Here is a 22,586-nt window from a genome sequence, read left to right as displayed (position 1 = left end):
ACACACACACACACACACACACACACACACACACACACACACAAATTAAAGTTGTTTTTTCACTGTAACAAAATTTCTAGCTAAGGGAGCTAATGCACAGTAGACAGTCATATCCCACTGAGATGCAGCAAGGTTTACCAGCCAGCTAACTGGCTTGCTGCTGCCCAGCACCTCGCAGCATGATCAGTTGTAGACCCTGCCTCAGCATTTCCCAAATTACTACACAGGTCTTAAGGGTCACTCACTATTAGTTAAAAGTGTGGTGGTTAAATGTGTAAATGAGGCTCAGAACTTGGTTTATGCATGTGATTGTTTGCTTCTAGACATAGTCTTTGATACAAGTTGACAATTTTAATGGGAAAGTAGATATAGTAGGTGAATACACCTGTAAGTAATGCCAACTATGCAACTGTGAAGAAAAAGGCCCTTTATAACTGAGCCTTGAATGATTAGTAGAATTTTGAAAGCAGGTTGGTGGTTTTAAAAAGTAAGTATTTCAGTCTGAGCAGCCCTGAAGAAAATGTTTTTGATTTTAATTCCTGCTGCTCTCCCCAAAGAGTCTCTGGGTACTTTACCAATAGAGTCATGCACCACATGACAACGTTTCGGTCAACAATGGACTGCATGTATACAGGATATACAACGGCGGTCCTATAAAACTATAATGGGGCTGAAAAAATCCTATCCCCTAGTGATATCACAGCCATCACACTATCATATAGCACAATGCATTATTCACGGGTCTGTGGTGACGCTGCTGTAAGTAAACCTACTGTGCTGCCAGTTACATAATAGTACAGCACATACAACTATGTACAGTGTATACTACTTGATAATGATGATAAACTACTATGTTACTGGTTTATGTATTTACTGTACTATACTTATTGTTATTTTAAAGTCTCCTTCTACTTATTTGAAAAAAAAAATTAAAAGTTACCTATAAAACAGCCTCAGGCAGGTCCCGCAGAAGGGATTCTGGAGGAGGGCATGGTTATCATAGGAGATGACAGCTCCATGCATGTTACCATTCCTGAAAACCTTCCAGTGGGGCAGGTTGTGAAGGTGAAAGAAAGACAGTGATATTGATGATCCTGACCCTGTATGCGCCTAGGCTAATGTGTGTGCTTGTGTCTTAGTTTTCACCAAAAAAAGTGTAAAAAGTGAAAAAATATAAAATAAAAAATTTAAGAAATAGAAAAAAGCTTATAGAACAAGAATATAAAGAAAAAATATATTTTAGTACAGCTACAAAATGTATTTTAAGTGAAATATTATTACAAAAGACTCAGAGTTATTTTTAAAGTTTATAAAGTTATAGTAAAAGATTAACTTATTAAATAAAGAAAAATTATTTTATAAATTTAGTGTAGCCAAGTATATAGTATTTATATTCTACAGTATTATACAGTGATGTTCTGTGTCTTCACATTCACTCACTACTCACTCACTGACTCACCCAGAGCAAGTTCTAGTCCTGCAAGTTCCACTCATGATAAGTGCCCTCTACAGGTGTATCATTTTTTATCTCTTATTTTGTATTTTTACTGTACCTTTTCTATGTTTAGACACACAAATGCTTACTATCGTATTACAAGTTGCCTTCAGTATTGACTACAGTAACATGCTGTACAGGTTTGTGGCCTAGGAGCAATAGGCTATGCCATCTAGCCAAGACGTATAGTAGGCTGTCCCATATAGGTTTGTGTGAGTACACTCTATCACGTTCACACAATGGCAAAATCACCTGATGACACATTTCTCAGAACATATCCCCATCATTAAGTGACATATGACGGTACTACTAAAAGCTTGGTTTATGTTTACTCTTCTGCTTCCTGGCTGTGTGAATTAGTGGATGTCATCCTAGGATATGCTAGTGAGAGAAAAAGAAACTGCGGAGCTAGAAAACCACTGCTGTGGCCAATGATTCCTTGCTCATTTTTCTTTTTATTTATTTATTTTGACTTTATTTTAGGTTTGGGGGTACACATGAAGGTTTGTTATGTAGGTAAACTTGTGTCACAAGGGTTTGTAGTACAGATGATTTCATCACCCAGGTATTAAACATAGTACCCAATAGTTATTTTTTCTGCTCCTCTGCCTCCTCCCACCCTCCACACTCAAGTAGACCCCAGTGTCTGTGGTTCCCTTCTTTGTGTTCATGAGTTTTCATCATTCATCTCCCACTTGTAAGTGAGAACATACAATATTTGGTTTTCTGTTCCTGTGTTCGTTTGCTAAGGATAATGGCCTCCAGCTTCATTCATATTCCCACAAAAGACATGATCTTGTTCTTTTTATGGCTACATACTATTTCATGGTATATATGTAGTACATTTTCTTTATGCAGTCTGTCATTGATAGGCATTTATGTTGATTCCACATCTTTGCTGTTGTGAACAGTGCTGCAATGAACATTCGCATGTATGTGTCTTTATGTTAGAATGATTTATATTCTTCTGGGTATATACCCAGCAATGGGATTGCTGGGTTGAATGGTAGTTCGGCCTTTAGCTCTTTGAGGAATCACCATACTGCTTTCTATAGTAGTTGAACTAATTTACACTCACACCAACAGTGTATAAGCATTCCCTTTTCTCCACAACCTGCCAAGTTTTCTTGACTTCCACAGCAAGTGAAGCAATGAATGTGATGTACAGTGTACTGTGCTTCGCAGTATACTCAGGACAATGAAATGGAATAGCACAAACTTAAAATATTAATGACAGGCCAGAGGCCCCTTTGCTGATTCAAGATTTAAGGCATTTTTTATTTTTTGGTTGGATCAGGACACAAGAGCTTCAAGTGTTCCATGCCACAGAGAAATTTTTGAGTGATCTGCATTAGCCTTGCTAGTTAGAAAGACTCCCTGCCTAATCACAGATAGTTGCCCAGAGCAGCTCCCGCATGGATGACAAAAGGCCTCAAACCTGCTTGTGTGTGTCTGCTATATGCTGAAGCAAATCCCGTGCTTGTGGCCAAGAAGAATGGGATGCAGTAAATTGCTTTAGTATGCTTCTCTGACCACAACTGGTAAGTTAATTTGATTAGTGACAATTTTAATGATCATATTTTCTATAAAAACATGGATTTTAGGGTAGCCTTTTGTGCTTTGCATTCATTTCTATTAAAATCTTGGCTAAGTGCACAGTTTGACATTAAATAGTACCATCTTAAGACAGGTTCTACTGAAGCAGGGCCTGAGAAAGGGACTCTTGTGCATTCAACTGATTTTTGAGGGAAGTTTCTTCAGGAGAAGGGACATCAGGGAAACAGAATAGGAAAGGGGAACAAAGCAAAGCTGGAGACCAGCTTCAGCCTGACCCCTGGGGAAGTTCCAGACAAAAATGGCACCACAGAGTTAGTTGCACCTTGAGGGAAGAAGACTGGCTTTTGTACACATTTGCCAAAGTCATTAGCTGAGGTGGCTGGGCGTGATGGCTCACTCCTGTGTTCCCAGCACTTTGGGAGGCTGAGGTGGGTGGATCACTTGAGGTAAGGAGTTCAAGACCAGCCTGACCAATATGGTTAAACCCCATCTCTAAAAGCCCAGGAGGTAGAGGTTACAGTGAGCTGAGATCACGCCATTGCACTCTAGCCTGGGAAACAGAGAGAAACTCTGTCTCAAAAAAATAAAAACAAAGTCATTAGCCAAAGTCAGTTCTCAATAGGGGATATCTGTGATGATTATGGACATTCAACAGCAGCTGGGGGATCCGAGTGGGACACCCACAACACGCACTACGGGAATTTTCATTGGCAACTGGTCACATGACTATTTTATTAGCCAGCTGATTTCTCCTACTTTACCCTCCATCTTTCTAGTTGAGGAGTTGACAATCTTTTACATAAAAGTACATACTTTAGGCTTTACAGGCCATATATCATCTCTGTCACAACTACTCAACTCTACCGTTGTTAAAGCAGCTATAGATAATCCATAAACCAAAGAGCCCGCCTGTGTTCCAGTAAACGATAATATTAACAAAAACAGGGAGCAGATCAGATGTGGCCTGCGCGCCACTGGCCCCTGCCTAGTCCATCTCCCGCCTCTCCACTTCCTGACTCATTTCCTTGACTACTCGTCTATTCTCTCTCAAACATAATCTCACATGTAACCACGTGGAATTGTTCTCTTTAAGTCTGTACCTCCTCCTCTCCCTCTTCTCTGTTGCCTCCTGGTCTTCTACTTTCTCTGCTATTCCTTTAGTTATCTTCTAACTCACCAGTATATCCGTATATTCTAAAATGCAGTCCCGTCAGGCTGGTCTTCCAGACTTCAGCAAAAACATTGTACCTACTACCCAGTAACAAGTTCTGTACTCATTCCAAATGGCTGCAAGAATCCCGGGTTTTCTGTATGTCTTTCTTCAATGTAGCCATTTCTTTGGTAAAATGAAGATTGGTTCATGTTTTATCTGATGTATTTTGAACAAGAAAAGACACTGATTTTCATTCAATCTGGTTGCCCAAACTAACCTCATGCCCTCCTCAAGGAGGATCTAAGAATATTATATAATCAATATTAAGAAAATTGATTTTTCTGTGGTGGAGAATCTCCACCACAGCAGGTGGAGTTTTCTGTGAAGCAGAGATAAGTTTGTTTTCCATGTAGAAGGCTCTTTTATCCCCCCCTTTTAAGGTTGCTTCAGTCTCCTAGAACCCACTTCTTCATGAGACTGCTCTAAAAAGAATAGTCTAAAATATCTTTCCACTGGCAGGAGGGATTCTTCTAGAGTGGGGGTCTCAGAGACAAGAAGGCATAGAGGCACAGCAGAAATCTCTAGATTAATAGTCTTTATAGTTCTCTCTTAGTTAAGGCCAATTTGCCAAAGTAAGAAATCACTTGAGAGTGTAGCTGTGGCTACAAACTAGACAGTTGCTTTCATAGAAGAGGACCCAAAGCAGACATTCTTGGGGATGGGGTGGCAGCCATCACTGTAGCAGCTGGTAGAGATCTCAGATAAATCTCCTAGACTGACACCTGGGGCAGTAAAGCAGTTGACGGTGGGGATATGCAGAAGGGTGATGGATACAGGAGACATACTCACTCAAAAACACCAAACTACAGGAGGCCGAGGCGGGCAGATCACGAGGTCAGGAGTTCAAGACCAGCCTGGCCAACATGGTGAAACCCCATCTCTACTAAAAATACAAAAATTAACTGGGTGTGGAAGTGGGTGCCTGTAATCCCAGCTGCTCAGGAGGCTGAGGCAGGAGAATTGCTTGAACCTGGGAGGCAGAGGTTGCAGCGAGCTGAGATCGTGCCACTGCAGTCCAGCCTGGGTGACAAAGCAAGACTCCATCTGGATGAAACAAAACAAAACAAACACACACAAAAAAAAACAACAAGCGCAACTTTACTTCTCATGGGGAAAGTCCCAGGGGAAAGAAAAATTGCCATCATTGAAAGATGTCCTCAAGTACCGATTCTAGAAGTCGTCTCGGTGAGGATAACAATTCATCTTAGGGGCTAAGGCAGGTTCACTTCTGAGGTACAAATTACAACAGCAATTATGTATCTGATCCCACTTGGAACAATAGGTCTTGGACTTAATCGGGGATAGAAATTCATTTCTGGAGTGCGGGAGGCTCAGCTCACATAGGGAAGTTCACTTTGGGCCTAACAGTGTGGAGAAATAGTAGGAGGCAGGGCATTCACTATCCTGTATTTGTTTTCCTTCTTCAGTATTCAGTGAGAGTTGGGGACTATCACTGCTAGGAATGCAAAGCTGTAAATTTTACTTATAGAATTCTTGTCATCTGTGAGGTAACAAGGAAGCAGCTTGCTTGCCAGAAAGTAGGGGTATCTTAATTTAGATTCTCCCAGGAATAGATCATGAGAAAAGGAATAGAGAACAAGTCATTTATTAGGAAGGTGATCCAATAAACCGTGGCAGGGAAGTGGGAATGAAACAGAAAAAGGAACATATCAAGCCAGCTACCACTGTGGGCAACTACAGTTTCATCCCACTGGGAAATTCTAGATATCCCTGCAGTACAGACAATTCAGAGATATCCTGCTAAGACATTGATTAAGGGCTGATTATGGGACATTAATTCTGTGGCACTTCTAGCCTAGCTTGGGCACAAGCAGTGCACTCTAGCTGCTTTAGACAGCCCTCCAGTAAAGAAAGGCACTTGCTAATAGAAGTAAGATAGGGAGTAACCACAAAGGTAAGGCCCATGAGGATATGGAGGGGGCACCAATAGAATCTCTTACAGGGTATGACCCTGGATCTCAAAAGTGTAGGTTCTGGAAAGAAATAGCATGAATGTAGAGTCCAAAATGGATATAAAACATCTTGGTTTCCCTCTTTTGGAAGTTCAAAGCACGTGACCTGGACACTAAATGGAAGAAAGGAGTCAAAAAGACCTAGAGAAGGGGATCCTATCATCTCAAACTTAGAAATGTTATTGAAAGAAGGGGATGTTTCAGAGTTATATATATATTTTCCTCTCCCCTCTCTCTCCCCACCAAACACGATCATTTTAGAGTGTAAGAGTCTTTTGTCAGAAGACCTATTCCATTTGAACCTTAAATTCAACAGCAGTACACTAGACAATGGGTACCAATTAACCTGGCCCTTTGGAGAAACTGAAACTCTCTCTCTCTCTCTCCTTCCCTCCCTCCCTCCCCTCCTCTATCTCTCTCCCCCCCTCCCCTCCCTCTCTCTCCATTTGTCCCTCCCTCCCTTATTTGTTTTCTCTATTTATTTGATTCCCCCAAATGTACTGCATCTCTGTGGTGGTATCTGGTTGATAGCAAATTGGAGTTAAAGTCAAAGATATCTGCTTAGTACTGGAAACACTGCTTTGCTTGGGAAATACATGCACACAAGGCAATATGTACTTAGATTGCAAATATTTAGTTTAGTAGATTCCAAGTATCCTGACAGCTCTTCAGAACTTTGGAAATATGAGAGACTTGATATTGAGGTAATTTCTGGATTTACCAAAGAGCAGTGCAATTTTCCATAAGAAATACCTCAAGCTGCAGCTGCTGAAAAAGAGATCCAGGCACAATTCAGATGCCAGGACACCACAGAGCCAGGATGGAGCCAAAGAAAAACACAATTAAAAGGGCAGCACTTTGGCAGGGCGTGGTGGCTCACGCCTGTAATCCCAGCACTTTGGGAGGCCGAGGCGGGCGGATCATGAGGTCAGGAGATCGAGACTATCCTGGCCAACATAGTGAAACCTCGTCTCTACTAAAATACAAAAAATTAGCTGGGCGCGGTGGTGTGCGCCTGTAGTCCCAGATACTTGGGAGGCTGAGGCAGGGGAATAGGTTGAACCCGCGAGGCAGAGCCTGCAATGAGCCGAGATTGTGCCACTGCACTGCAGCCTGGTATGAGAGCGAGACTCCATCTCAAAAAAAAAAAAAAAGGACAGCACTTTGGCTGGACGCGGTGGCTCACGCCTGTAATCCCAGCACTTTAGGAGGCTGAGGCGGGTGGATCACGAGGTCAGGAGATCGAGACCATCCTGGCTAACAAGATGAAACCCCATCTCTACTAAAAATACAAAAAATTAGCCGGGCGTGGTGGCAGGCACCTGTAGTCCCAGCTACTAGCGAGGCTGAGGCAGGAGAATGGTGTGAACCCGGGAGGCGGAGCTTGCAGTGAGCTGAGATCTTGCCACTGCACTCCAGCCTGGGTTACAGCGCGAGACTCTGTCTCAAAAAAAAAAAAAGGACAGAACTTTGTACATTTTTTGTTAGACCTTTAATTTCCTCCTAAGAATAGGAATTAACTTTAAAAAGGAAGATAATTTTTAGGATTAAATCAAATAAAGACATCAAGAGACAGTAATAGGAACTGATTTATATTCCCAACTAAACACCCAAAAACGTGGACACAATATGTGAAACCACAGTTTTCAGATATTAAACAACAAAGTAGCAGTGTAGTGATCCCCAAGAGAAGAAAAGCAAATAAGATGAGCCCTTCAACTTTACTAGTTTACTGTCTGAGAGCAATTTCAGGCCACAGTGCAAGGAGTAAAAACACAAAGCCCAGCAATCTCCTTGAGTTGAAAAGATGGATACTGGAGATCGGAAGACAAAGTCAGCTAGAATTTGTGATACAGAAAACAAAAATAAGGGATATGCAAGAGGAAGAACCCCAGATTTCTACAAGGAGTTCCCTACAGTCTTTGGGTAAGTAAAGAAGCACATGTGAGACAGGGAAAGAATCAACGGAAAAAGAGTATGAAGAGCAATTCCAGAAGTCCACACACAGATTGGAATCATTTATGTTCCTACCAGTCACAGTGTAAAGATATTTATTGCAGCACAAGGTACATCATGTAGAAGAATATCACCATAGTAGTGAGCTAACTTGGTTCTCAACAAAAGAATAATCTAGACCCACAATAACAATGCTTAAAAGCAAAATTCAAAAAGATCCAACTGATTCCAAGTAACTTAATTGCACATCAGAATAGAATCCATAATTATTTAAATAAAAACAACAAAATTCAGCAATCAATAAAATAAAAAACAACGTAAAATTACAACACCAACTATCCAATCAAAAATTATAAGGCATGCAATGTGGCAGAAAATTTTGACCTATAGCCAGCCAAAACAAAAAAAAAGTATGAATAGATCGATAAATGACTGAACCAATGGAACTAGCATACAAGAACATTAAAATGGCATTATAAATATACTGTATATAATTAAGAAGATAAAGGAAAAAATTAGCATAGTGAAGGCAATGAAAGATAATTTTAAAAGATACACATACGTTAAAAGTGATATAATACAAAAACACACTAATCAAAGTAAAAAAGGAAACAGGGAAAGTATTTTAGAATGAGAAATATTACCAACAAAAAAGGGACTTTTATAATGATTTAAAAAGTGTTCGCCGGGCGCGGTGGCTCATGCCTGTAATCCCAGCACTTTGGGAGGCCGAGATGGGCGGATCACTAAAAATACAAAAAATTAGCCGGCCTGGTGGTGGGGGCCTCTAGTCCCAGCTACTCCAAAGGCTGAGGCAGGAGAATGGCATGAACCTGGGAGGCGGAGCTTGCATTGAGCCGAGATCGCACCACTTCACTCCAGCCTGGGCAACAGAGCGAGACTCCATCTCAAAAAAAAAAAAAAAGTGTCGATTTACCAAAAGTATGTGTTTTTATTTTTTAGGGCTACCTTAACAAAGTACCATAGACAGGATGACTTAAACAACAGAAGTTTATTTTCTCACAATTCTGGAGGCTAGGACTCCAATATCAAGCATTGTCAGGATTTCTTGTTTCTGAAGTACCTCATCTTGGCGTATAGATGGCCATCTTTTTTACAGGGTATTCCCTCTGTATGTGTCTGTGTCCTAATCTCTTCTTATAAGGACGCCATTCATATTAGACTGCAGCCCACCCTACTGACCTCATTTTAATTTAGTTACCTCTTTAAAAACCCTAACTCCAAATACAGTCACATTCTAAAGTACTGGGAGTTAGGACTTTAACATCTGAATTGGGCAGAAGGAACACAATTCAACTCATAACAGTACATAACAATCCGAAACAGACATGCACTCAGTAACAGAGCTTCAAAATACATGAAGCAAAAACTGAGAGAACCGAAAGGAGAAACAGACACATCCACAATATAGTTGTCACTGTCAATACTTCTTTCTCAGTAATTAATAAATAAAAACATCAATGAGGTAATAGAATGCTTAAACATTATTATCAATCAAGTAGGCCAAATTTACATTTACTAAATAGTCCATCAATGACCATAAAATATTCATTCTTTTCAACTACACATGGAGTGTTCATCAAAATAGGCCGTATCTTGTACCACGAAACTAATTTCAACCAATTTAAGAGAAGTAAAATGATACAAATCATGTTTCTGACCAAAATAGAACTAGAGATAAAAGAAAGATATCTTTAAAATATTCAATATTTTTAAAACAACTAAAACATTTCTCAACAACTGCTTGTGTTAAAAAAGAAATTACAAGGGACACCATGTCATAAAAGAGATCATGTCCATTGCAGCAACATGGGTGGAACTGGAGACCATTATCCTAAACAAACTAACACAAGAACAGAAAACCAAATGCCACATGTTCTCACTTATAAATGGAAGCTAACCATTAAGTACACATAGGCACAAAGAAGAGAGCAATAGACACTGGGGCCTACTTGAGGATGGAGGATGGGAGGAGGGTGAGGATTGAAAAACTACCTATCAGGTATATCACCTGGGTGATGAAATAGTCTGTACACCAAACCCTTGTGACATGCAATTTACCTATATAATAAATGTGCATGTACTCATGAACCTAAAAATCTAAAATATATGTATGTATTTTGAGCTGAAGGAAAATGAAAACACAGCATCACAAAATTTTGGGGATAGAGATAAAACAGTGCTTAGAAGAAAATTTATAGCACTAAATGTCTGTATTAGGAAGGAAGGTCTCAAATAATTTAAATCTCCAACTAAATCAACTAGAAAATAAGAGTAAATTTAACCCAAATAATTAGAATAAAGTAAATAAGGATAAGAGCAGAAATCGATGAAATACAAAAACGTAGAAATTGAATAAGACAAAATCAGACCCTTTCTTAAGATCAGTTTTAAAAACTGATAAACGTCTAGTCAGTCTTACTGTTTAAGAAAAACACAAATTGCCAATATCAGGAATGAAAGAGGAGTCATTACTACAGATCACATAGTTATTTAAAGGATAATAAGGGAGTATATAAGCAACTTTATGCCAAGACATCTGACAAAGAAAATGAATATTTGCCATGTAATCCACAAACTATCAAAGCTCACTCAAAAAGAAGGAATAACCAGAGTAGCTCTGTATTTGTTAAAGAAATTGAATTCTTACATCAAAACTGTCTCACAAGTAAAACTCCAGCCAAATAGCTGCACTGATGTATTCTACCAAACATTTAAAGAAGAAATAATACCAATCCTTTCCAAAGTTCTTCAGGAAATAGAGGAGACAAGCTTCCCAAGTCATTTTTTAAAAAATTTTAATTTTTGTGGGTACATAGTAGGTGTGTATATTTATGGGGTACATAAGATATTTTGTTACAGGCATGCAATGCAAATAATCGCATTATGTATTCATTCCCACAAACATTTATCTTCTGTGTTACAAACAATCCAGTTACACTCTTTTAGTTATTTTTAAATGATAATTAAATTATTATTGACTTTAGTCACCCTGTTATTCTTTATCCATTCATCTGTTGATGGACACTTAGGTTGCCTCCAAATCTTCCAAGCCATTTCATGAAGCCAGTATTTTCCTAATGTAAACCAGATGAAGACATCACAAAAAAAATTAAAAACACAGAAATGAAAATGAAAAATCATAAACATAGATGCAAATATTCTTAACAAAATATTGGCAAATTGAATCCAGTAATATATTTTTAAAAATACATCATGACCAAGTGGAATTTATCCTAGTAATGCCAAGTTGTATCAAAAGTCAGTCAATATAATTTGCCATATTCACAGAAAAATAAAGGTAGGTCATGTGACCATCCTAATAGATGTGGCAAAGCATTTGAAAAAAATCAACATTTATTTGTGATGAAAAGCTCTCAGTAAAACAGAAATAGAAAGAAATTTTCTGATAAACAGTGTCTATAAAAACATATAGCTAGCATTCTACTTAATAGTGAAAGACTGAATGTTTCCTCCTAACATCTAGAGGGAGACAGAGATGTCTGCTGTTACCAGTTCTATTCAACGTTATACTAGATGCCCTAGCCAGAACATTAAGGTACAGAGAAGAAGAAATCACCGAAGAGGAAAGAGAAAGAAGGGAGAGAAGAAAAAGCATACAGATTGGAAAAGAAGAGGTAAAACTCTATGGTGCAAATGACATGAACATCTATGTAGACTAGCCTAAGGAATCTACAGAAAAAAAAAAAGCTACTAGAACCAAGTGAGTATAAGATTGTGTGATGCAAGGTTAATATGCAAAACCAATTGTATTTCTTCTATATAATAGGAGTCAACAACTGAGAATTAAAATACCATCAAAAGGTGTAAAATAGGGATACATTTGGCAAAAAATTAAATTTGTACATCAAAAACTATAAAACATTGATTAGATAAATTTTTTTAAACTAAAATAAATAGAGTGAAACTTCTGATCCTCATGGATTGGAAGTCTCAGTAATGTTAAAATGTTGATTCTCCCACAAATTGGTATTCAACACAATCCCTATAAAGTCCTAGCAGCTGTTTTGCATTTGGTTTTTTTTGTTTTTTTAAAAAAAGATTCTAAAACTTATTTGGAAATACAAAGGACCTAAAATAGCTACAATTTTGATAAAGAAAACATAAAGTTTGAGACTTCCTTGATTTCAAGATATATTATAAAGCCACACTAGAGACTAGAATATCGTTTTAAAGAAATAGACCCACACATATTTAGCCAACTGATTTTTGACAAAGTTGTCAAAGCAATTCAATGCGGAAAGAACAGTCTTTTCAACAAATAGTTGGAAACAATTGGATATTTATATGTAAAACAAAAAAAAGAACCTTGACACTTACCTTATTACATCCACAAAAAAATCTTATAACATTACCTTATATTAATATTACCTTATAAAATACACACAAAAATATTAATTAAAAAATCAATATGATCTAATAGATCATAGACCTAAATGTAAAACTTAAAACTATAAAACTCCTAGAATAAACCACAAGAAAAAACAAAACCAAACCTTTATGGCCTTGAGTTAGCCAAGATTTTCTAAGACCAAAAAAGCACAATCCATAAAAGAAACACTAATAAATTTAACTTCATAAAAATAAAAACTTTTACTCTTCAAAAGATATTAGTAACAAAACTTTTAAAAGGTTACAGACTAAAAGAAAATATTTGCTGAAAACATATCTAATGAAGAACTTGTATCCAGAACAGAGGTTAGCAAATTACAGCCCCTCCGCCCCCCGCCCCCCATCTTTGTCAGTTTATTATCTGTATTATCTGTGGCTTCTTTCAAGTTAAAATATCAGAGTTAGGTAGTTGCAATCCAGACCTCATGACCTATAACCCTAAAATATTTACTATGTGGCTCCTAAAGAAAAAGTTTGCCAACACCTGAGAATATTTAAAAAACTCTTACAACAAACTAAAAATAAGACGACTTGATTTTCAAAATAGGTAAAAGATTTGAATAGACACTTCAATAAAGAACATATATAAATAGCAAATAAGTACATAAAAATATGCCAAGTATCATTAGTTGTTAGGAAAATGCAAATTAAAATCACAATGATACACCACTACACACAGCTAGAGTGGCTAAAATTAAAATGACTGACAATATCAAGTGCTGGTAGAGATGTGGTGCAACTGGAATTATTCTATGCTAGTGGGAGTACAAAATATTATAGCCACTTTAAAAAAACAGCTTAGCAATTTCTTAGAACATTAAGCAGATACCATTTGAGTATCCAGACAGATATCTATTTGCCTTTTAAAATGACATCCTTTAATAGTCGTTGTATACTTTTAACAAGCCATTTCAGATAATACTACAAATGCAGGGGAAAGATGATTTTAAAACTTAGGGAAATATAACCAAGGATGGAATCCGCAATAAAATAACCCCTCTGTAAGGCTGTTATTTAATAACCTAAAATCATCCAAGACGGCACTTCTAGACACATTTTCTCACTTTTTTTAGTCTCTTCTCTCCAGGAATTTGCTGCAGGAAGCGATTAAAGCTGGTGATTTCAATAGGTAGTGAAAGCAAGTGGTTAATGGCAAGGAGCTATCAAGATTTTCCCTCTTCTGCACTGTCCTCCCCTGAGCTGTTGTTTCAGAATGGTTAAAATCAACCACAAGCATTTTCCCAGGTGCAAACATCAAGCAGAACACTGTGATCAATCCTGAGGATTCCATATACTCCTGTCACTGAGGTTTTTACAATGCAATAATTGATGTTTGAGAAACTGCTCAGTAGTCTACAAGATAGGAAGATATTATTATCATTATCTAGGTGAGGTAACTGAAGCTCAGAGAGGTCGCGCTGCAGCAAAGATGACCCAAACAGTGCTGTGACTTCAAGCCGATTTTAGCTCTTCTATCCATAGCTCTTTCTATCCCTTGACAACTTACCAGCTGGGAGGTAGATTATGTTAGCACTTACCAGCTAATAGCTTACAGATGAGCCAAAATCTTGCCCATAAGGTGGCTGGCTGGAAACGATGTGACCAAATGAGCTGGATGGTCCACTCTCAGCAGTGAGCAGCCTCTAGTCTTTATCTCATTGTGCTGTGTGGGCTGTAGTGTGAAAAATGTCAGGAGGCACTGATACGTGTTATCTGGCATTGGTGTATTAATCTTTTTACCTTTGTGTTCTACATTTCAAAGGAGTGATATTCATACCTTGAACTATTAGGATTTAAAGAATTCAAAACCTCTGATCCCCTCTCTCCGTAAGAACTTGGAATCAGACCTCTTATGGAGAATTCTAGCCCAACCCAAAGGGATTGGGTAGACCAGAGAGGCCACAGGAAGGAAGAATTTGCACATTACTAATCCCCATACCTTCCTCCCAGGCACTCCCACAGCACCCCACATTTCAACATGTCACACAGGCAACTGTGCTGAATTATAGTGTTCTGTTTCCTTGTTGATTTCTCCTGCTAAACTGTAATCTTTTTAAAGAGCAAAAGATCATTCACTACTGTACCCTGATTGTCCAGCACAGTGCCCACACTGCTGCAGTAGTCTCTCAACCAAACTCTGCTGTACTATTGCCTTCCTATGACCTTTCTTCAAGTTTGCGTAATGTATTTAAAATGGAAAACAAGTCAGGTAACCCCCCTGCTTAAGACCCTCTAATGGTTGAAAATGTTCTACATCTTGATTGTGGTAGTGATGATATGACCATAGGCCTTTATCAAAATTCATAAAACTGTACATCTAAAAGGGGTAAGTTTTACTGTATATAATTTCTATACCTCAATAAACCCAACTTAAAGGTTTAAAAATTAAAATATCCTATGGATATCATTGTTCTTAAAACAAAATCCAGTCTGTCTACCACAGCTGACATGGCTTAATGACTCACAGTCCCACAGGTAACAGATGACATACTCAAATTAGGAAAAAGTTGTAAATAGTTCATGGAACTCTCCTCAAAACTGGGCAGACGGTCATGAAGCTACAGGTATAGTGGGGTGCAGGTAGCACCCAGGCCTGAAAGGAAGGTACGGCCACTGTTACCTGCAGACAGAAAGGCTGTGTGGAGCCCAGCCTTTCAGGTAAATATGCAAGCCCCCATCTCCTGCTAGAGGTCCTCATTGGCAGGATCCGAACAGAAGGCAAGGGGCAAGAGCAAGTCACGCCCAGGGCCATAGAGCAGGGTGGCGAGTGGATCTAGAGAGGTAAATGGAGAAATGTCAGTAAATAGTGTCAGTAAATAGTGATACATGGTCTGACCCCTCTTTCCCACTACAACTGCAAATCCACCTCCCTCCAGAAGCCATCCCCCTCCCACACTGTGATCCAGTCACACTGGCCTTTTCCTGTCCACCGTAGGCCCTGTACAGTTACTTATCTCTGTGCCTGAAGTTCCCTGCCCCCAGATCTTTGCAGTTGGCCTCTTTCTTGACATTTGAACTGTCCTCTCAATCAAAAGCAAAGCCTCTCCCCCAACTTCTCCTTAGCTGTCATCTTGGTTCTTCCCAGGCAGAAGTAATGCTTACCATTCCTTTTTTAAATAAAGAAATATATATTGAAGTCATACAACATGATGTTTTGATATACATATACATAGTGAAATGATTACAACAGTCAAGCTAATTAACATACTCCTCTTTTCACAGTTACTTTTTTTGTAGTGAGTGTTTTTGGGGAACCACTGTCGGTGGTGCAGGGGTAAAAGAATTTGCCAAGACAGTTGTAGCTCAAGGAAGTCAGATTTATTAGAGAAAGTGAAAAAATACATTGCCAGAGAGAGAACGGGCGGCCTCAAAGAGAGAAGCCAATTGCCAAGAGACAAAGGCTTGCTGGAGATTTCATAGGATAGTGTTTATGCTGTCTGTCGAAGAGGGCTTTGTGCAACATTGATAATGCCAAGGTTGCAGTGAGCTGACGTGCAGGTGTCTGGTGACAGCTGGATGCAGGAAGAATGAGAGTTACTTGCACAGGAGGGCTGTGTCCTGAACCGTGAAGAAAGGTAAACTTGTAGTTTATCTGTTTTCTCTTTTTGCTTTCCCCTGCTCCCACCAGCCTAATTCCCTTTCTCTATTTAGGACTCTACAGTGAGAACACATAATATCTACTTTTTGTAAATTTCCAGTACACAATACAGTGTTAACTATAGTCATCGGGCTGTGCATTAGATCTCTAGGCTTATTCACCCTATATGACCGTAACTTTGTAACTTTGTACCCTTTGACCTACATCTCCCAATTTCTTCACTGCCACTCCTGGTAACTACCATTCTACCCTCTGCTTCTATGGATTTGACTTATTTAGATTCTACATATAAGTGAGATCATGCAGTATTTGCTTTTCTACACATTACTTTCTGTCTCTCCAGCACCTAGAAGAGTGCCCACACCAAGTGCCTACGTGTTTGAAAGAAAGACAATGGTGGTCCTGCTGCCTCGTCCCTGAGTGGCCATTCTTCCGGGCACAGTTGGGCAGAGTGGGGGAGTGTTCAGACTGGGGAGGGAGGATAATGTGGGTGGGGGATGGGAGGCCTAAGTGAGTGAAGCACCCCATGTACGGTGAGGAAGTCAGGGCCAGAACAGACAGATATACCCAGGATGCCCAGAGATTCATGGGAAAAACATTTCTTTAGCTTGTTCAAAAGCAGCAGAAACCACTCTCTACACATTAAAAAAAAGCATACTAATTTATGTTGCATTCCCAGCCCTCAATCAACCATAGAGGGTACAATCTGATTGAAAGAGCCCAATCAAGGCCATTTTCTCTAAAGAGTGGATCCACACAGGTCAAATCATGTGCATTCAATACATATTTGACCAATATTCTGATTCACTGAACTCCACCAGGGAAGGGACAATCTCCCTCTCTAAGGGAAAAAATAAAAGATCCTGAGAAAAATAGTCTGTGGTTTCTTAGTGCAGTAACATTAAGTCACCAAGCTATATAGCAAGTTAAAGGTCTTTTAACCAAGTTGATTTAAAATAAATATCTATGCTTCCCAGAAAGCATTGTTTTTAGGTTATTCTTATGCCTTATTTCTGAAAACAGTTAATTGAGGCAATTTCTTTTTAATTAAAAAATGCATTTGAAAAAAAATTACTCCCAACCAGAGCCTGCTTATTTCTTGCTGCCTTTTAGCTATTATTTTCCTTTATCATTTTGTAGGCGAAATGACACCGCAAAATTTTTTCCAGCATTTACTCAATTTTGTTCAGAGCCACTCAATTTTATATACAATCATTTCCCTCTCTTGCTACAGAGAAATCTCATGAATTGCAAAAATGTGAACATTTTGAATTAGAATAAAGTTTCTCACATCATTTTCTATATATGGAATCGTCTCATTCTCAGCATTCCCTGGTTTTAAAAGAACTGACTATCCCAAATATTGACTGGAATTTTTCTTCATGTAGTTTAGAAAACAGCAACATTGATTACACTGGGCTTTTCTTATTTACCACCTTTTCATCGGTGATGGGTCATATGGGTATTCAGTGTTTAGCTATGTGTGTCTAAACTCTTTGAGAAAGACAGTTTATTTGTCAGGCTGCAAATACCTAGAGATCCCATAACAATTTTCTTTCAACAAGCAATTGTCAGGCTTCTTCTGGCTTGGAACGATACGACTCCAAATCCTCCTGGGTGGCACACGTGGTCAGAGACGAAATGGCATAAGAGACTCTGGACCTGACTTGGATCGAAAATTTAGCCCCAATCACCAAACAAAGAGGTTAATTTGTCGGGCAAGATGGTTGCAGCTCCACTCACAAAGCCTACTTTTCTTTTTTAAATGGTATGTTTCCTTCTCAAGAGGCTCTCCAAAGAGGAAGACAGGGATGCACGCCCAGAAAATGGCCTCGATCGGGTTCTTTCAATCAGATTGTACATCCATGGTTAATTGAGGGCTGGGAATGCAACATAAATTAGTTCCACAGCTTAAAATGAGAGAAGCAGATAGTATCTCCATTTTTCAGAGAAGGAAATGGAGGCTTAGAGACGTGAGATAACAAGTGGCAGAGCCCAGATCTGAGTCCCAAGTTGCACCCTGGAGCCTGTGTTTGCCCCACTGTGTGAGCAGCCAAGCTGACTTCCCCAGACAATGGGGATCTGCAGCACCACACAAGGGAACTAGATTATGACAACTAAGACTCCAGTTTCCAACCTCATGGCCTCTGAAATTCCCTAGGGAAAAGTTTCTGCTGCTGTTCCCCTATCCTACTGATAAGGACAGCTTCTTAATGAAAGTGAGAAATTATGACTCTACAGCTAGTCTGTCACCTGATGTCCCGGAGAACAGGCTTTTTGTTTGGGAGGAGCAAAAATGACTACATCCTAGGAAAGACCACTCCTGGCTGGGTGCAGTGACTCATGCCTGTAATCCCAGCACTTTGGAAGGCCGAGGCAGGTGGATCACCTGAGGTCGGGAGTTCAAGACCAGCCTGGCCAACATGGTGAAACCCCATCTCTACTGAAAATACAAAAACTAGCTGGGTGTAGGGATGGGCACCTGTAATCCCAGCTACTCAGGAGGCTGAGGCAGGAGAATCACTTGAACCCAGGAAGTGGAGGTTGCGAGTGAGCCGAGATCGCACCACTGCACTCCAGCCTGGGCAACAGAGTGAGACTTTGTCTCAAAAAAAAAAAAGAAAAGAAAAGAAAGAAAGAAAAGACCACTCCCAAAGAAATGATATCCTGCCTCCACACCTCCACCACCACCACGAAATTACCAGTACATGTATTCCCTTGGGATTCATCACTCATATTTGAGCATCTACTTTGTGTCAGGTGCTACCAGTGCTGAGGATACAGCAGTGAGCAACACATGTTTCCTCCCTCAAGAACTTGAGGCAGACCAGTGGGGATGACAGAAACAGGTATCACAGTAATTGTGGACACATGGAGGGCCATCTTCCCCAGCTTATTTGGAGAAGGGTGAGAGGGGCTGACACAGGAAGTGATGTCTAAAAGGAGACTGGAAAGGCGAACAGAAGCTCAGTGAGGAGAGAGCAGCTGGGATTGCAGCACCATGGGTCAGGAAGAGTTCTAGAAAACAGCAAGGACAAAGGTCTGGAAATAAAAGAGAGCCCACGGAATTAGCTTGGGGAGTGGAGAGAAGTTTAGTGATGCTGGAAAGATGAGTTGATGTTAAGTTATATATAGCATCCGCAGCCACAGGAAAAGATTGGGGCAGTGTGGTAGGAGGACAGGATCTAACATTCTGAGCTGGCACCTGAATCAAGGCTATCGAATGGAAACAACAATTTACCCACCTCTAAGCAATGTGGTGAGGAGCTACTGAGCTAACCCATAGAGAATGCTGTGTACAGTGCCTGGCCTATACAAAGTACTGGGTAAAAGGTAGCTATTACCGTCATTGTTATTTTATTCTGAGGGTCAGAAGAGTCATGGAGGAGTTTCACCAAGGCAAAGATGATCAATTTATGCTTTAGGAAGGCCGTTCAGGCCAGGCATCTGTAATCCCAGCACTTCGGGAGTCCGAGGTGGGTGGATCACCTGAGGTCAGGAGTTTGAGACCAGCCTGGCCAACATGGCGAAACCTTGTCTCTACTAAAAATACAAAAAAAAAGTAGTCAGGCATGGTTGCAGGCACCTGTGATCCCAGCTACTGGGTAGGCTGAGGCAAGAGAATCGCTTGAACCCAGGAGTTGGAGGTTGCAGTGAGCCGAGATCGCTCCGTTGCACTCCAGCCTGGGCAACAGAGCGGGGCTCCGTCTCAAAAAAAAAAAAAAAAAGAAAGGCTGTTTATGGGACAGTGTGCCAAACACATATACAAAGGACAAGGCTGAAGGCAGGTGAAACTAACAAGGGGTTATAGAGGGCGGAGCCAAGATAGCCGAATAGGAACAGCTCCGGTCTCCAGCTCCCAGCCCCAGCGACACAGAAGACTGGTGATTTCTGCATTTCTGCTTGAGGTACCGCTTTCATCTTACTAGGGAGTGCCAAGCAGTGGGTGCAGGACAGTCGGTGAAGCGCACTGTGCGTGAGCCGAAGCAGGGCGAGGCACTGCCTCACTCGGGAAGCGCAAGGGGTCAGGGAGTTCCCTTTCCTAGTCAAAGAAAGGGGTAACAGACGGCACCTGGAAAATCGGGTCAGTCCCACCCTCATACTGCGCTTTCCCAACGGGCCTGGAAAACGGCACACTAGGAGATTGTATCCCGCACCTGGCTCGGAGGGTCCTATGCCCACGGAGTCTCGCTGATTGCTACCACAGCAGTCTGAGATCAAGCTGCAAGGCGGCAGCGAGGCTGGGGGAGGGGCGCCCGCCATTACCCAGGCTTGCTTAGGTAAACAAAGCAGCCAGGAAGCTCGAACTGGGTGGAGCCCACCACAGCTCAAGGAGGCCTGCCTGCCTTTGTAGGCTCCACCTCTGGGGGCAGGGCACAGACAAACAAAAAGTCAGCAGGAATCTCCAGAGACTTAAATGTCCCTGTCTGACTGACAGCTTTGAAGAGAGTAGTGGTTCTCCCAGCACGCAGCTGGAGATCTGAGAACGGACAGACTGCCTCCTAAAGTGGGTCCCTCACCACTGAGCAGCCTAACTGGGAGGCACCCCCCCAGAAGGGAAAGACTGACACCTCACTGGGCCAGGTACTCCTCTGAGACAAAACTTCCAGAGGAACTATCAGACAGCTGAATTGGTGGTCTCACGAAAATCCGCTGTTCTGCAGCCACCGCTGCTGACACCCAGCCAAACAGGGTCTGGAGTGGACCTCTAGTAAACTCCAACAGACCTGCAGATGAGGGTCCTGTCTGGTAGAAGGAAAACTAACAAACAGAAAGGACATCCACACCAAAAACCCATTGTACATCACCATCATCAAAGCCCAAAAGTAGATAAAACCGCAAAGATGGGGAAAAAACAGAGCAGAAAAACTGGAAACTCTAAAAAGCAGAGCACCTCTCCTCCTCCAAAGCAACGCAGTTCCTCACCAGCAATGGAACAAAGCTGGATGGAGGATGACTTTGACGAGTTGAGAGAAGAAGGCTTCAGACGATCAAACTACTCTGAGCTACGGGAGGAAATTCAAAACAATAGCAAAGAAGTTAAAAACTTTGAAAAAAAATTAGAAGAATGGATAACTAGAATAACCAATGGAGAGAAGGGCTTAAAGGAGATGGAGGAGCTGAAAGCCAAGTTTCGAGAACTACGTGAAGATTGCAGAAGCCTCAGTAGCAGATGCGATCAACTGGAAGAAAGGGTATCGCAGATGGAAGATGAAATGAATGAAATGAAGCGAGAAGGGAAGTCTAGAGAAAAAAGAATAAAAAGAAATGAACAAAGCCTCCAAGAAATTTGGGACTACGTGAAACGACCAAACCTACGTCTGATTGGTGTACCTGAAAATGACGGGGAGAATGGAACCAAGTTGGAAAACACTCTGCAAGATATTATCCAGGAGAACTTCCCCAATCTAGCAAGGCAGGCCAACATTCAGATTCAGGAAATACAGAGAACGCCACAAAGATACTCCTCGAGAAGAGCAACTCCAAGACACATAATTGTCAGATTCACCAAAGTTGAAATGAAGGAAAAAATGTTAAGGGCAGCCAGAGAGAAAGGTCGGGTTACCCACAAAGGGAAGCCCATCAGACTAACAGCTGATCTCTCGGCAGAAACTCTACAAGCCAGAAGAGAGTGGGGGCCGATATTCAACATTCTTAAAGAAAAGAATTTTCAACCCAGAATTTCCTATCCAGCCAAACTAAGCTTCATAAGTGAAGGAGAAATAAAATACTTTACAGACAAGCAAACGCTGAGTGATTTTGTCACCACCAGGCCTGCCCTAAAAGAGCTCCTGAAGGAAGCACTAAACATGGAAAGGAACAACCGGTACCAGCCACTGCAAAAACATGCCAAATTGTAAAGACCATCGAGGCTAGGAAGAAACTGCATCAACTAATGAGCAAAATAACCAACTAACATCATAATGACAGGATCAGATTCACACATAACAATATTAACGTTAAATGTAAATGGGCTAAATGCTCCAATTAAAAGACACAGACTGGCAAACTGGATAAGGAGTCAGGACCCATCAGTGTGCTGTATTCAGGAAACCCATCTCACGTGCAGAGACACACATAGACTCAAAATAAAGGGATGGAGGAAGATCTATCAAGCAAATGGAAAACAAAAAAAGGCAGGGGTTGCAATCCTAGTCTCTGACAAAATAGACTTTAAACCAACAAAGATCAAAAGAGACAAAGAAGGCCATTACATAATGGTAAAGGGATCAATTCAACAAGAAGAGCTAACTATCCTAAATATATATGCACCCAACGAGCAAAATAACCAACTAACATCATAATGACAGGATCAGATTCACACATAACAATATTAACGTTAAATGTAAATGGGCTAAA

At 40.5% G+C, this 22,586-nt stretch overlaps 1 long non-coding RNA gene across 1 annotated transcript in view; it reads right to left on the bottom strand.

Moving 5' to 3' along the window:
* Positions 1 to 11,171: 11,171 nt before the first annotated feature.
* LOC116481934 (uncharacterized) overlaps positions 11,172 to 22,586 on the bottom strand; it is a 263,903-nt gene continuing 252,488 nt past the window's right edge. The window contains exons 3-5 of the long non-coding RNA XR_004251666.1: positions 15,249 to 15,401; positions 14,167 to 14,300; positions 11,172 to 11,292 (exon numbers count right to left, since the gene is read on the bottom strand). This is a non-coding gene — a long non-coding RNA (uncharacterized LOC116481934). The remainder of the gene's footprint in view (positions 11,293 to 14,166; positions 14,301 to 15,248; positions 15,402 to 22,586) is intronic.

The sequence above is a fragment of the Hylobates moloch genome, unplaced genomic scaffold, assembly GCF_009828535.3.
Source record: "Hylobates moloch isolate HMO894 unplaced genomic scaffold, HMol_V3 SCAFFOLD_14, whole genome shotgun sequence".
Taxonomy (NCBI): domain Eukaryota; kingdom Metazoa; phylum Chordata; class Mammalia; order Primates; family Hylobatidae; genus Hylobates; species Hylobates moloch.
This window is presented reverse-complemented; position numbering and strand designations above follow the sequence as displayed.